The sequence below is a fragment of the Phocoena sinus genome, chromosome 14, assembly GCF_008692025.1.
Source record: "Phocoena sinus isolate mPhoSin1 chromosome 14, mPhoSin1.pri, whole genome shotgun sequence".
NCBI lineage: Eukaryota > Metazoa > Chordata > Mammalia > Artiodactyla > Phocoenidae > Phocoena > Phocoena sinus.
In genome coordinates, this window is record NC_045776.1 from 68,206,202 (window position 1) to 68,220,446 (window position 14,245).

The 14,245-nt window shown below is 38.4% G+C and overlaps 1 protein-coding gene across 5 annotated transcripts in view; it reads left to right on the forward strand.

The window, feature by feature from the left end:
* The window catches only part of TTC28 (tetratricopeptide repeat domain 28), a 609,537-nt gene that overhangs the window by 320,895 nt on the left and 274,397 nt on the right, over positions 1-14,245 (forward strand). The gene's annotated exons all lie outside the window — the stretch shown is intronic.

The following is a 14,245-nucleotide window of genomic DNA, read 5'->3' on the forward strand; positions in this document are numbered from 1 at the left end:
CACTCCCCCCACACCCCATGTCCTACCCAGTTGCTGGGGGTTCCTCCCATCCCCTTAGGTGTCCGTGGTCCCCCACCAGTGCCCTAGTTGTGAGGAGACGCGAATTCCACGTCTTGATAGTATGCCATCTTGGCCTGTCTTCCAGTTATTTTTAAACATTTCTTCATTTTATTAAGTGTTCTACTGAAGGTCTTTTGGCTTTATCATAATTTATTTAATCTTTCCCCCTACTGTTATACATTTAGTTTGTTACAAAATTTTTGGTATTATAAAATCTGGAAAAACATCTTTATGGATAAATCTTTGAACATATCTCTCATCATTTCTTTTGGTTAATGTATTAGAAGCGGGCTTGCTTAGAAAAAAACACATTAAGGCTTCTGATATTTATTGCTAAATTGCTCTCAGAAGGGCTGTATCTGTTTTTAGTTCTACAAGCAGTGTGTAAAAGCTTTCATTTCCTTGCACTAGCTAACACTAGGCATTACTGTTAAAACTAAAAAGTCAGTTTGATATTTAAAAAAATGATATCTTGGGCTTCCCTGGTGGTGCAGTGGTTGAGAGTCCGCCTGCCGATGCAGGGGATGCGGGTTCGTGCCCCGGTCTGGGAAGATCCTACATGCTGCGGAGCAGCTGGGCCCGTGAGCCATGGCCGCTGAGCCTTCGCGTCTGGAGCCTGTGCACCGCAACGGGAGAGTCCACAACAGTGAGAGGCCCGTGTACAGCAAAAAAAAAAAGAAAAAAAGATATCTTCTTGTTTTAATTTGCATTTCTTTGGTCACTACTGGGTTTACTATTTTTAAAAATTTCTTTTATAAAGATCTTGAATACTCAAAATATGTTTTTCTATTGCAATATTGGTTATTTTATATTGATCTGATTCTGAGCATTGCTGTATCATTCTACTGAGCAGTTGGGCAATTTGTGTTCTAATGCATAGTTTTAATTATTGTTGCTCTATAATATATTTTACATTTGCTACAAGTCCCATATCACTATTATTATTTTTAATGTCTAGGATATCCTTGTCTCTCTGTCCCCCATCAAATGAATTTTTAAATCATTTTGCCAAATTTTGGAGACTCTCCCATTGTGGTATTTACTGGAAGTGTATTAAATTTACTTGTTAATTATGGATAAATTGATGTCATTTCAATAGTTGATCTTCTATTTAAGAGCCTTGTCTGTTCTTTCATGTACTCTTTATTTCCCTCGCTGATCTACACTTTTGGGGAGGTTTTTCCCTAGATATTTAATATATATTGTTGGAAATGGGATATTTTTTCCATTGTGTCTTTTCTGAAAATTAGTTATTGATGCCAAAGAGGGAAGGTGTTTACTTTGCACGTTTTGTAATTGACTATGTGAAAATTGTCATTATAGCTCAGTATTTTTTGTTGATTCCCTTGGATTTTCTTGTAATGCAGACTTTCTGCAAATAATGATAATTTTGTGCATTTCTTTCCTTATGTTATACCCCTACTTTTTTCTCTTAATTATTGCACTGGTTAGAACTTTGAGAACTCTCCCCCAAAGCAATCATACCCTTTGAGTATAAAAAGTTCAGAGGATGTACTTTTTAATGATTATTCTACTCTTACATTGTATCTGTGACCTCAAATTTTATCTTGGTTTTCCTTTTGCATTATTTTGATATTGAAATAAAATACAGGAAGCTGCCTTTTGAAGCAAAAATTAACCACTATGAATGCTATGATTGGTGAGAAAACCAAGCTACATCTTTCTGTCTCTTACATCTTTGCTATAATACATTTTAAGATTTTCCCAAGTAGCAAGATAGCAGCCTGAAACCACTTTGGCCACTTACCTTAAAAAGCAAAATGTTTTTCTTTTGTACGATTATTCTCAGATACTTAATAGCAGAGGTGATACCTTCGCCACAGGATTTTTCATTCTAACTAACCTTCTGTCTGCTTTAACAGTTTCAAAATTAATTTCAGATGGCCACAGAGACCTTCCTGTGAGCTAATATTAATTGTCAGAAGAATACACTAATTATATTGTTTTAGAGATTTTATTCTCTATTCAGGGAATCTGATATGCACATATGCTGATGAATCTGAAGTTTTTTTTATCAGTCTGATTTCTCTCCTGAGCTTCATATTTCTTTATCCAAATGCCTCCTGGGCACCCGTCTTCAATTTAGTATGCCTGACTTAGCCTTCAATCTCTGCCTACTTCTGCATTCACCATTTGTCCTGTTGCCCAAGCCACCTCACTAGCATGTTTGATTTGTTACTGGGTTCTCTTCTTTCTATAAAAGAAATCCCTTTTCTGCCTCCTTCCTTCTGCCATATCATCTTTTGTCTGGACTTTCGCAGTAGCCTCCTCTCAGAACTTTCTATACTTTTTAACACTCTCCTGGATCTATGAGCATAGCCTGAAGCCACTGCCATAGGAATATAATTTCTTTCAGGTGTAGGGTAGTGGCTGAGAGTGTGAATTTAGATATTAGACAGCCTTGGGCTTGAACTCTGGCTTGGCCATTTATTACTCTGACCCTGAAAATTACATAACTTTTCTAAGTGTGATGGATATGTGAGTTGTTTCTGATTTTTGGCTGTTATGAAAAAGCTGCTATAAACATATATATCTTTTGGTAAACATCAGCACTTATATCTGTTAAATGTTTGGTCATATATATGTTTAGATTCATTAGATTTTTACCAGTTTTCCAAAGTAGTTGTACCAAGTTTTATCATCAGCAATATAAGGGATTGTTAAGCCTTAATTAAAAAATAAATAAAAAGTAAAAAGGTATATAGAAATTCAAAATGTCTGAGTAACTATATTGTAGTTAGATAGAAGTTACTCTAATAGTACCTTCTTGCTTATTGTTGTGAGAATTAAGTGAGTTAGTTTATATAAAGGGCTTGCTTTAAAGAATGCCTGAGACATAAAGATTCAAAAAAGCATTATTATTGGCATTATCATTGTCATCATCATTTAAATGATGAATGTTGCATATGCCTGTATAACATCAGTGTTTATTGTAGTGTAAAATTGTTTTCCCCCAGATATTCAAGTAAACTGGATACGCTTTGAAAAAGAGCTGTTTGTTAGGAGCTTTGCATACCTCTTGTCACACTGGAGTATGTAAATATTCTAATTTGTGAAATCTGTTTTAACTCTGCCCTGATTCTAGTTTCTTATGTATCCAGTCCGTCACCTACAGAGCTCTTTGAGTTACCCTTCTAAACTTTAGTCCTGATTGTGTAATTTTCCTGCTTAAAAGCCTTTGACAGATTTTTGTTTCCTTTAAGATAAAAGTCCAAACCCCTTCATAACCTTTTCCTATTACTTTTCTTCAGCTGCTTTGTGTGTCAAACACCTTATAATCTGTTCATACAAGTCTACTTGCCATACTTTGTTAAACGTGCCTTATACTTTATCCTCTGTATCTTTATTTATTATGGTCCCTCTGCATAGAAGACCTTATCTTTGACTCCTCAGCAGTGTTTTTCTTATCCAGGTTTGTTTGAATTGTCTCTGCTCACTAAAGCTCTCTTTCTTATGGACTTGAGGAGACGGGGAGGGGTAAGGGTAAGCTGGGACGAAGTGGCATGGACATATATACACTACCAAATGTAAAATAGATAGCTAGTGGGAAGCAGCCACATAGCACAGGGAGATCAGCTGGGTGCTTTGTGACCCCCTAGAGGGGTGGGGTAGGGAGGATGGGAGGGAGACGCAAGTGGGAGGAGATATAGGGATATATGTATATGTATAGCTGATTCACTTTGTTATAAAGCAGAAAGTAACACACCATTGTAAGGCAATTATACTCCAATAAAGATGTTAAAAAAAAAAAAAAGCTCTCTTTCTCAATTTCTATCTTTTCTACCCAATATCATACCAATGTTGGTGAAGGCCGGTTTACCATTCCTTTCTTTAATGGTTAGTGCCTTTCGTGTCCTGTTTAAGAAAATGTTTATGTATCCCAAGGTCATGAAGATATTTTTCTATGAGGCTCTATTGTTTACCTTTTGCATTTAGCTGTGCTGCCACCTGGAATTTACTTTTGTGTTTGGTTTGGGGCAGGTATCAAAGTTCAGTTTTTCCCTCATGTGAATACCCTGTTGACCCAGCACCATATATTCACAAGATTGCACTGTGTGCCACTTTTGTCAGAAACAAGGTGATGTGTGCTGTTGATCTGTTTGTCTATCTTTATGACAATAGCATATTGCTTAATTACTGTAGCTTTTTAATGACTCTAGAAATTATTGTAGCTTTGTTCTTCAAAATTGTTTTGGCTATTCCAGGTTCTTTACATTCATGTATATGCAAGTATATATTTATATAAATATATAAAACATATATATGTCTTAGAATTAGCTTATAGTTCCCCCTCCCTTCACTCAGACATCCTGCTGGAATTTTGATTGGGATAGCTTTGAATCTATAAATATATTTGAATTTCATAGTCCATGAACATGGTATATTTCTCCATTTATTAGGCCTTGTAAACTCTCTTCCAGCAATGTTTTATAGTTTTCAATGTAGAACTATTGCATATCTTCCTTTAGTTTTATCCTTAGGTTTTGTGTGTGTTTGTGTGTGTGTGTGTGTGTGTGTACATGTGTGCATGCGCACACATGGGTGTGTTATTGTAAATGATATTGTTAAATTTTATTTTTCCCTGGTCCGCCCTACTCTACCTAGATATTCAGTAACTCTTGGAATAGGTGTATTTGCTCAGCCATCTATATTCCCATACTGCTTGGTTTTTTACTGTTGTGTTTTTACCATTATGTAAGTAATACATGAGTTAGTTATTGATGTAAAAGATTAAACACAATCCTTTCCAGAAGTGACCACTGTTACCAGTTTGAAGTATATCCTTCTAGACCTACACTGTCCACTTTGGTAACCACTGCTACATGTGGCTGTTGAGCATTTAAAATGTGTGTAGTTTTAATTGAGATGTGCCATAAATGTAAAGTCCACACTGGACTTTGAAGACTTAGAATGAAAAAAAGAATGTAAAGTATTTCATTACTTAGTTTGCATATTGATGACAACATAGTGATAATATTTTGGATACATTGAGTTAAATAAAATATGTTAATTTCACTTTTACATTACTAGAAAGTTTAAATTGTTATGTTTGTATTAGATAGCATGGCTCTAGCCCATTTTCTTTCTTTTTAAAAATAAATTTATTTATTTTATTTATTTATTATTTTTGGCTGTGTTGGGTCTTTGTTGCTGCACATGGGCTTCCTCTAGTTGCGGCAAGTGGGGCCTACTCTTCCTTGTGGTGCATGGGCTTCTCATTGCAGTGGCTTCTCTTGTTGCGGAGCATCGACTCTAGGCGCATGGGCTTCAGTAGTTGTGGTGTGTGAGCTTCAGTAGTTGTGGCTTGCGTGCTCTTGAGCGCAGGCTCAGTAGTTGTGACGTGTGGGCTTTGTTGATCCACGGCATGTGGGATCTTCCCAGACCAGTGCTTGAACCCGTGTCCCCTGCATTGGCAGGTGGATTCTTAACCACTGCACCACCAGGGAAGCCCCCAGCCCATTTTCTATTATGGTTTTGTTTTTCATAGGTGGGAATATGATACGTTTACCAAATGTTTTTTCACTTAATAATGTTGAACCTCTTTTCATGTTAGCACATATAGATCAACCATGTTCTTTTGAACTTCTGTGTAGTGATATGTATTATGGATGTACCCTTTGTCTGCTGATGGAATGTTCAGGGAGGTTTTTTTTTTTTTTTCCTTTTACAAACATGGTTGCAGGAAAAAAGACCTTTTATAAGTCTGTCTGTATACATTTAGGACAAGTGTAGTGTGTAACAAGTGGAATTGCTGGGTCAACAGGTGTTATGCATATTTTAAATTAAAAGTTTTTACCAAATTGCTAACCACAAAGGCTGTTCTAAAGCCAGAAGCACTTCTTGTTAATCTTTGGATTTTTTTCAAATTGTTTGGCAAATCACAGCCCTTAGTGATACCTCAGTTATGGTGCTTATTGATTATTTGTTTGTAATGGTGGTCTTCTCATTTTTAACTGGCAGCTTCTGGAGGGAAAGGAGAATAGCTTATTTATATTGATAATCTCATTCATTCATTCAACACATGCTTACTGGGCACTTACTTTGTGTCAGGTGCTATAATGCCTTTGGGTATACAGCTAAATATGCCATTGTTTACACCCTCAAGGAACTCAAATGTGGCAGGTCTCCTGCGGTGTGCCAACCCAGTGTTGGTGAGTGCTTGTTGCCTGGAGGAAAAGCACTGAGGGTGTATAATAGGTAAAGAGTGATCTCTCCTTGGCTGTTGTGAAGGGTGGTCTTTGTTTTACTCAGATCTGGAGAGGAAGCGTTTTGAAGTCCAGTAGTAAATACCAACTAAGTTTACCCATTTTTTCTTTTCTTTGCTGTCAGTAACTAAAATCTGAAATTCACATTTAATAAGGACACTTTTTGTATTTTCATAATGCCTCCCACATTAAAGATCTTTTACAATGAAATTTCACTCTTTGTGATTTTGAAGATTTAAGGTAAATAATAATCATTATCAATTTACCACCTGTGGGTTCACAGGAACAGTTAGTGTCCCCCCAGAAAGACTACTCGACTGTGAGAAAATTGAGTCTTCTGGATTTCCTTCAGGATGTGGTACAGGAAATTGATTAGTTGATTTTTTATGACATCATCCTGACCACGGCACTTTCTCCAAAAACAATGCTGTTTATCTTGGACCTTTTTGCAGACATTTTTCTACACCATGTATATTAGTATATTAGTAGTGCTAGTATGAAATCAACACAAAGGTTTGTGGGGGGTGTGTGTGTGAAAGACAGAGACAGAGACAGAGAGAAAGAATGTAGTGAGGTAATTATTTTACTTCCAGTAGTATAGGAGAGTGGTTAAAAGGTAAAACGCATTCCATTTTAGCAGAGAGCCGTATCCTCATAGTGGGTATTAAGTTCAGGAGGGGAATGCTTGGCAACCTTTCCAGTGGTGCATGTCTTACAGGCTTTTGAGAAACAAATAAGTGTTAAGCTGTAACTCTTCAAGTCACTGAAGACTGTAGGACTTGGAAAGTGGACACTTGGTGAAGAATGGAGGTAGGACATTAACTTCTTGATTGTGCTCTTTTTTTTTTTTTTTTTATTTTTTTATTTTTTATTTTTTTATTTTTTTATTCTTTAAACATCTTTATTGGGGTATAATTGCTTTACAATGGTGTGTTAGTTTCTGCTTTATAACAAAGTGAATCAGCTATACATATACATATGTTCCCATATGTCTTCCCTCTTGCGTCTCCCTCCCTCCCACTCTCCCCATCCCACCCTTCCAGGCTGTCACAAAGCACCGAGCTAATATCCCTGTGCCTTGCGGCTGCTTCCCCCCAGCTATCTACCTTACTACGTTTGTTAGTGTGTATATGTCCATGACTCTCTCTCGCCCTATCAAAACTCACCCCTCCCCCTCCCCATACCCTCAAGTCCGTTCTCCAGGAGGTCTGCGTCTTTATTCCTATCTTACCCCTAGGTTCTTCATGACATTTTTTTCCCTTAAATTCCATATATATGTGTTAGCATACGGTATTTGTCTTTTTCTTTCTGACTTACTTCACTCTGTATGACAGACTCTAGGTCTATCCATCTCATTACAAATAGCTCAATTTCATTTCTTTTTAAGGCTGAGTAATATTCCATTGTGTATATGTGCCACATCTTCTTTATCCATTCATCCGATGATGGGCGCTTAGGTTGTTTCCATGTCCTGGCTATTGTAAATAGAGCTGCAATGAACATTTTGGTACATGACTCTTTTTGAATTTTGGTTTTCTCAGGGTATATGCCAAGTAGTGGGATTGCTGGGTCATATGGTAATTCTATCTGTAGTTTTTTAAGGAACCTCCATACTGTTCTCCACAGTGGCTGAACCAATTCACATTCCCACCAGCAGTGCAAGAGTGTCCCCTTTTCTCCACACCCTCTCCAGCATTTATTGTTTCTAGATTTTTTTTTTTTTTTTTTTTTTTTTTTTTTTTTTTTTTATGCGTTACGCGGGCCTCTCACTGCTGTGGCCTCTCCCGTCGCGGAGGACAGGCTCCGGACGCGCAGGCTCAGCGGCCATGGCTCACGGGCCCAGCCGCTCCGCGGCATGTGGGATCCTCCCAGACCGGGGCACGAACCCGCGTCCCCTGCATCGGCAGGCGGACTCTCAACCACTGCGCCACCAGGGAAGCCCCTGTTTCTAGATTTTTTGATGATGGCCATTCTGACTGGTGTGAGATGATATCTCATTGTAGTTTTGATTTGCATTTCTCTAATGATTAATGATGTTGAGCATTCTTTCATGTGTTTGTTGGCATTCTGTATATCTTCTTTGGAGAAATGTCTATTTAGGTCTTCTGCCCATTTTTGGATGGGGTTGTTTGTTTTTTTGTTATTGAGCTGCATGAGCTGCTTGTAAATTTTGGAGATTAATCCTTTGTCAGTTGCTTCATTTGCAAATGTTTTCTCCCATTCTGAGGGTTGTCTTTTGGTCTTGGTTATGGTTTCCTTTGCTGTGCAAAAGCTTTGAAGTTTCATTAGGTCCCATTTGTTTATTTTTGTTTTTATTTCCATTACTCTAGGAGGTGGGTCAGAAAGGATCTTGCTGTGATTTATGTCATAGAGTGTTCTGCCTATGTTTTCTTCTAAGAGTTTGATAGTTTCTGGCCTTACATTTAGGTCTTTAATCCATTTTGAGCTTATTTTTGTGTATGGTGTTAGGGAGTGATCTAATCTCATACTTTTACATGTACCTGTCCAGTTTTCCCAGCACCATTTATTGAAGAGGCTGTCCTTTCTCCACTGTACATTCCTGCCTCCTTTATCAAAGATAAGGTGTCCATATGTGCGTGGGTTTATCTCTGGGCTTTCTATCCTGTACCACTGATCTATCTTTCTGTTTTTGTGCCAGTACCATACTGTCTTGATGACTGTTGCTTTGTAATATAGTCTGAAGTCAGGGAGCCTTATTCCTCCAGCTCCTTTTTTCGTTCTCAAGATTGCTTTGGCTATTCGGGGTCTTTTGTGTTTCCATACAAATTGCGAAATTTTTTGTTCTAGTTCTGTGAAAAATGCCAGTGGTAGTTTGATAGGGATTGCATTGAATCTGTAGATTGCTTTGGGTAGTAGAGTCATTTTCACAATGTTGATTCTTCCCATCCAAGAACATGGTATATCTCTCCATCTATTTGTATCATCTTTAATTTCTTTCATCAGTGTCTTATAATTTTCTGCATACAGGTCTTTCGTATCCTTAGGTAGGTTTATTCCTAGATATTTTATTCTTTTTGTTGCAATGGTAAATGGGAGTGTTTTCTTGATTTCACTTTCAGATTTTTCATCATTAGTATATAGGAATGCCATAGATTTCTGTGCATTAATTTTGTATCCTGCTACTTTACCAAATTCATTGATTAGCTCTAGTAGTTTTCTGGTAGCATCTTTAGGATTCTCTATGTATAGTATCATGTCATCTGCAAACAGTGACAGCTTTACTTCTTCTTTTCCGATTTGGATTCCTTTTATTTCCTTTTCTTCTCTGATTGCTGTGGCTAAAACTTCCAAAACTATGTTGAATAAGAGTGGTGAGAGTGGGCAACCTTGTCTTGTTCCTGATTTTAGTGGAAATGCTTTCAGTTTTTCACCATTGAGGATGATGTTTGCTGTGGGCTTGTCATATATGGCTTTTATTATGTTTAGGAAAGTTCCCTCTATGCCTACTTTCTGGAGGGTTTTTATCATAAATGGGTGTTGAATTTTGTCGAAAGCTTTCTCTGCATCTATTGAGATGATCATATGGTTTTTCTCCTTCAATTTGTTAATATGGTTTATCACATTGATAGATTTGCGTATATTGAAGAATCCTTGCATTCCTGGAATAAACCCCACTTGATCATGGTGTATGATCCTTTTAATGTGCTGTTGGATTCTGTTTGCTAGTATTTTGTTGAGGATTTTTGCATCTATGTTCATCAGTGATATTGGCCTGTAGTTTTCTTTCTTTGTGACATCCTTGTCTGGTTTTGGTATCAAGGTGATGGTGGCTTCGTAGAAGGAATTTGGGAGTGTTCCTCCCTCTGCTATATTTTGGAAGAGTTTGAGAAGGATAGGTGTTAGCTCTTCTCTAAACGTTTGATAGAATTCACCTGTGAAGCCATCTGGTCCTGGGCTTTTGTGTGTTGGAAGGTTTTTAATCACAGTTTCAATTTCAGTGCTTGTGATTGGTCTGTTCATATTTTCTATTTCTTCCTGATTCAGTCTTGGCAGGTTGTGCATTTCTAAGAATTTGTCCATTTCTTCCAGATTGTCCATTTTATTGGCATAGAGTTGCTTGTAGTAATCTCTCATGATTTTTTTTATTTCTGCAGTGTCAGTTGTTACTTCTCCTTTTTCATTTCTAATTCTATTGATATGAGTCTTCTCCCTTTTTTTCTTGATGAGTCTGGCTAGTGGTTTATCTATTTTGTTTATCTTCTCAAAGAACCAGCTTTTAGTTTTATTGATCTTTGCTATTGTTTCCTTCATTTCTTTTTCATTTATTTCTGATCTGATTTTTATGATTTCTTTCCTTCTGCTAGCTTTGGGGTTTTTTTGTTCTTCTTTCTCTAATTGCTTGAGGTGCAAGGTTAGGTTGTTTATTCGAGATGTTTCCTGCTTCTTAAGGTGGGCTTGTATTGCTATAAACTTCCCCCTTAGAACTGCTTTTGCTGCATCCCATAGGTTTTGGGTCGTTGTGTCTCCATTGTCATTTGTTTCTAGGTATTTTTTTATTTCCTCTTTGATTTCTTCAGTGATCACTTCATTATTAAGTAGTGTATTGTTTAGCTTCCATGTGTTTGTATTTTTTAAAGATCTTTTCCTGTAATTGATATCTAGTCTCATGGCGTTGTGGTCGGAAAAGATACTTGATACAATTTCAGTTTTCTTAAATTTACCAAGGCTTGATTTGTGACCCAAGATATGATCTATCCTGGAGAATGTTCCATGAGCACTTGAGAAAAATGTGTATTCTGTTGTTTTTGGATGGAGTGTCCTATAAATATCAATTAAGTCCATCTTGTTTAATGTATCATTTAAAGCTTGTGTTTCCTTATTTATTTTCATTTTGGATGATCTGTCCATGGGTGAAAGTGGGGTGTTAAAGTCCCCTACTATGAATGTGTTACTGTCGATCTCCCCTTTTATGGTTGTTAGTATTTGCCTTATGTATTGAGGTGCTCCTATGTTGGGTGCATAAATATTTACAATTGTTATATCTTCTTCTTGGATCGATCCCTTGATCATTATGTAGTGTCCTTCTTTGTCCCTTTTAATAGTCCTTATTTTAAAGTCTATTTTGTCTGATATGAGAATTGCTACTCCAGCTTTCTTTTGGTTTCCATTTGCATGGAATATCTTTTTCCATCCCCTTACTTTCAGTCTGTATGTGTCTCTAGTTCTGAAGTGGGTCTCTTGTAGACAGCATATATAAGGGTCTTGTTTTTGTATCCATTCAGCCAATCTGTGTCTTTTGGTGGGAGCATTTAGTCCATTTACATTTAAGGTAATTATCGATATGTATGTTCCAATTTCCATTTTATATATTGTTTTGGGTTCGCTACAATAGGTCATTTCCTTCTCTTGTGTTTCGTGTCTAGAGAAGTTCCTTTAGCATTTGTTGTAAAGCTGGTTTGGTGGTGCTGAACTCTCTCAGCTTTTGCTTGTCTGTAAAGGTTTTAATTTCTCCATCAAATGTGAATGAGATCCTTGCTGGGTAGAGTAGTCTTGGTTGCAGGCTATTCTCCTTCAGCACTTTCAGTATGTCCTGCCACTCCCTTCTGGCTTGTAGGGTTTCTGCTGAGAGATCAGCTGTTAACCTTATGGGGATTCCCTTGTGTGTTATTTGTTGTTTTTCCCTTGCTGCTTTTAATATGCTTTCTTTGTATTTAATTTTTGACAGTTTGATTAATATGTGTCTTGGCGTGTTTCTCCTTGTATTTATCCTGTATGGGACCCTCTGTGCTTCCTGGACTTGATTAACTATTTCCTTTCCCATATTAGGGAAGTTTTCAACTATAATCTCTTCAAATATTTTCTCAGTCCCTTTCTTTCTTTCTTCTTCTTCTGGAACCCCTATAATTCGAATGTTGGTGCGTTTCATGTTGTCCCAGAGGTCTCTGAGACTGTCCTCAGTTCTTTTCATTCTTTTTTCTTTATTCTGCTCTGCAGTAGTTATTTCCACTACTTTATCTTCCAGGTCACTTATCCGTTCTTCTGCCTCAGTTATTCTGCTATTGATCCTATCTAGAGTGATTTTAATTTCATTTATTGCATTGTTCATCGTTGCTTGTTTCATCTTTAGTTCTTGTAGGTCCTTGTTAACTGTTTCTTGCATTTTGTCCATTCTACTTCCAAGATTTCGGATCATCCTTACTATCATTATTCTGAATTCTTTTTCAGGTAGATTGCCTATTTCCTCTTCATTTGTTAGGTCTGGTGGGTTTTTATCTTGCTCCTTCATCTGCTGTGTGTTTTTCTGTCTTCTCATTTTGCTTATCTTACTGTGTTTGGGGTCTCCTTTTTGCAGGCTGCACTTTCGTAGTTCCCGTTGTTTTTGATGTCTGTCTCCAGTGGCTAAGGTTGTTTCAGTGGGTTGTGTAGGCTTCCTGGTGGAGGGGACTAGTGCCTGTGTTGTGCTGGATGAGGCTGGATCTTGTCTCTCTAGTGGGCAGGTTCACGTCTGGTGGTGTGTTTTGGGGTGTCTGTGGCCTTATTATGATTTTAGGCAGCCTCTCTGCTAATGGGTGGGGTTGTGTTCCTGTTTTGCTAGTTGTTTGGCATAGGTTGTCCAGCACTGTGGCTTGCTGGTCGTTGAGTGAAGCTGGGTGCTGGTGTTAAGATGGAGGTCTCTGGGATATTTCCACCGTTTAATATTATGTGGAGCTGGGAGGTCTCTTGTTGACCAGTGTCCTGAAGTTGGCTCTCCTACCTCAGAGGCAGAGCCCTGACTCCTGGCTGGAGCACCAAGAGCCTTTCATCCACACAGCTCAGAATAAAAGGGAGAAAAAGTAGGGAGAATTAGTAGAAGTATGAGTAAAGAAAGAAGGAAAGGAGGAAAGGAAGGAAGGAAGGAAGAAGCAAAGAAGGAAAGAAAGGAGGGAGGGAGGGAGGGAGGAAGGAAGGAAGGAGGGAAAGAAGGAAAAAAGACAGAAAGAAAGATGATACAGTAAAAATAAAATAAAGTATAATATAGTTATTGAATTAAAAAATATTTAGAAAAAAAAAAGAAAAAAAAAAAGGGACGGATAGAACCTTAGGACAAATGTTGGAAGCAAAGCTATACAGAGAAAATCTTACACAGAAGCATACACATACACCTTCACAAAAAGAGGTAAAGGGGGAAAAATCATAAATCCTGCTCCCTGAGACCACCTCCTCAATTTGGGGTGATTCGTTGTCTAAAGGAGGGAAGGAAGGAAGGAAAGAAAGAAAGAACGAAGGTAAAGTATAATAAAGTTATTACAGTTAAACTTAATTATTAAGAAAAAGAATTTTTAAAAAAAAAGTCATGGACGGATAGAGCCCTAGGACAAATGGTGGAAGCAAGAGTATACAGACAGGATCTCACACAGAAGCATACACGTACACATTCACAAAAAGAGGAAAAGGGAAAAAAATCATAGATCTCGCTCCTAAATTCCACCTCTTCAATTTGGGATCATTCCTTGTCTATTCAGGTATTCCACAGATGCAGGGTATATCAAGTTGATTGTGGAGCTTTAATCCGCTGCTTCTGTGGCTGCTGGGAGGGATTTCCCTTTCTCTTCTTTGTTCTCACAGCTCACAGGAGCTCAGCTTTGGATTTGGCCCTGCCTCTGCGTGTAGGTCGCTGGAGGGCGTCTGTTTTTTCGCTCAGACAGGACGGGGTTAAAGGAGCCGCTGATTCGGGGCCTCCGGCTCACTCAGGCCGGGGGTTGGGGGATGGGGGTAGGAGGGGCACTACGTGCGGGGCAGGCCTGCGGCTGCAGAGGCAGCGTGACGTTGCGGCAGAGGCCGGCGTGATGTTGCACCAGCCTGAGACCCGCCGTGCGTACTCCCGGGGAAGTTGTCCCTGGATCCCGGGAACCTGGCAGTGGCGGGCTGCACAGGCTCCGCGGAAGAGGGGTGTGGAGAGTGACCTGTGCTCGCACACAGGCCCCTTGGTGGCGGCAGCAGCAGCCTTAGCGTCTCCC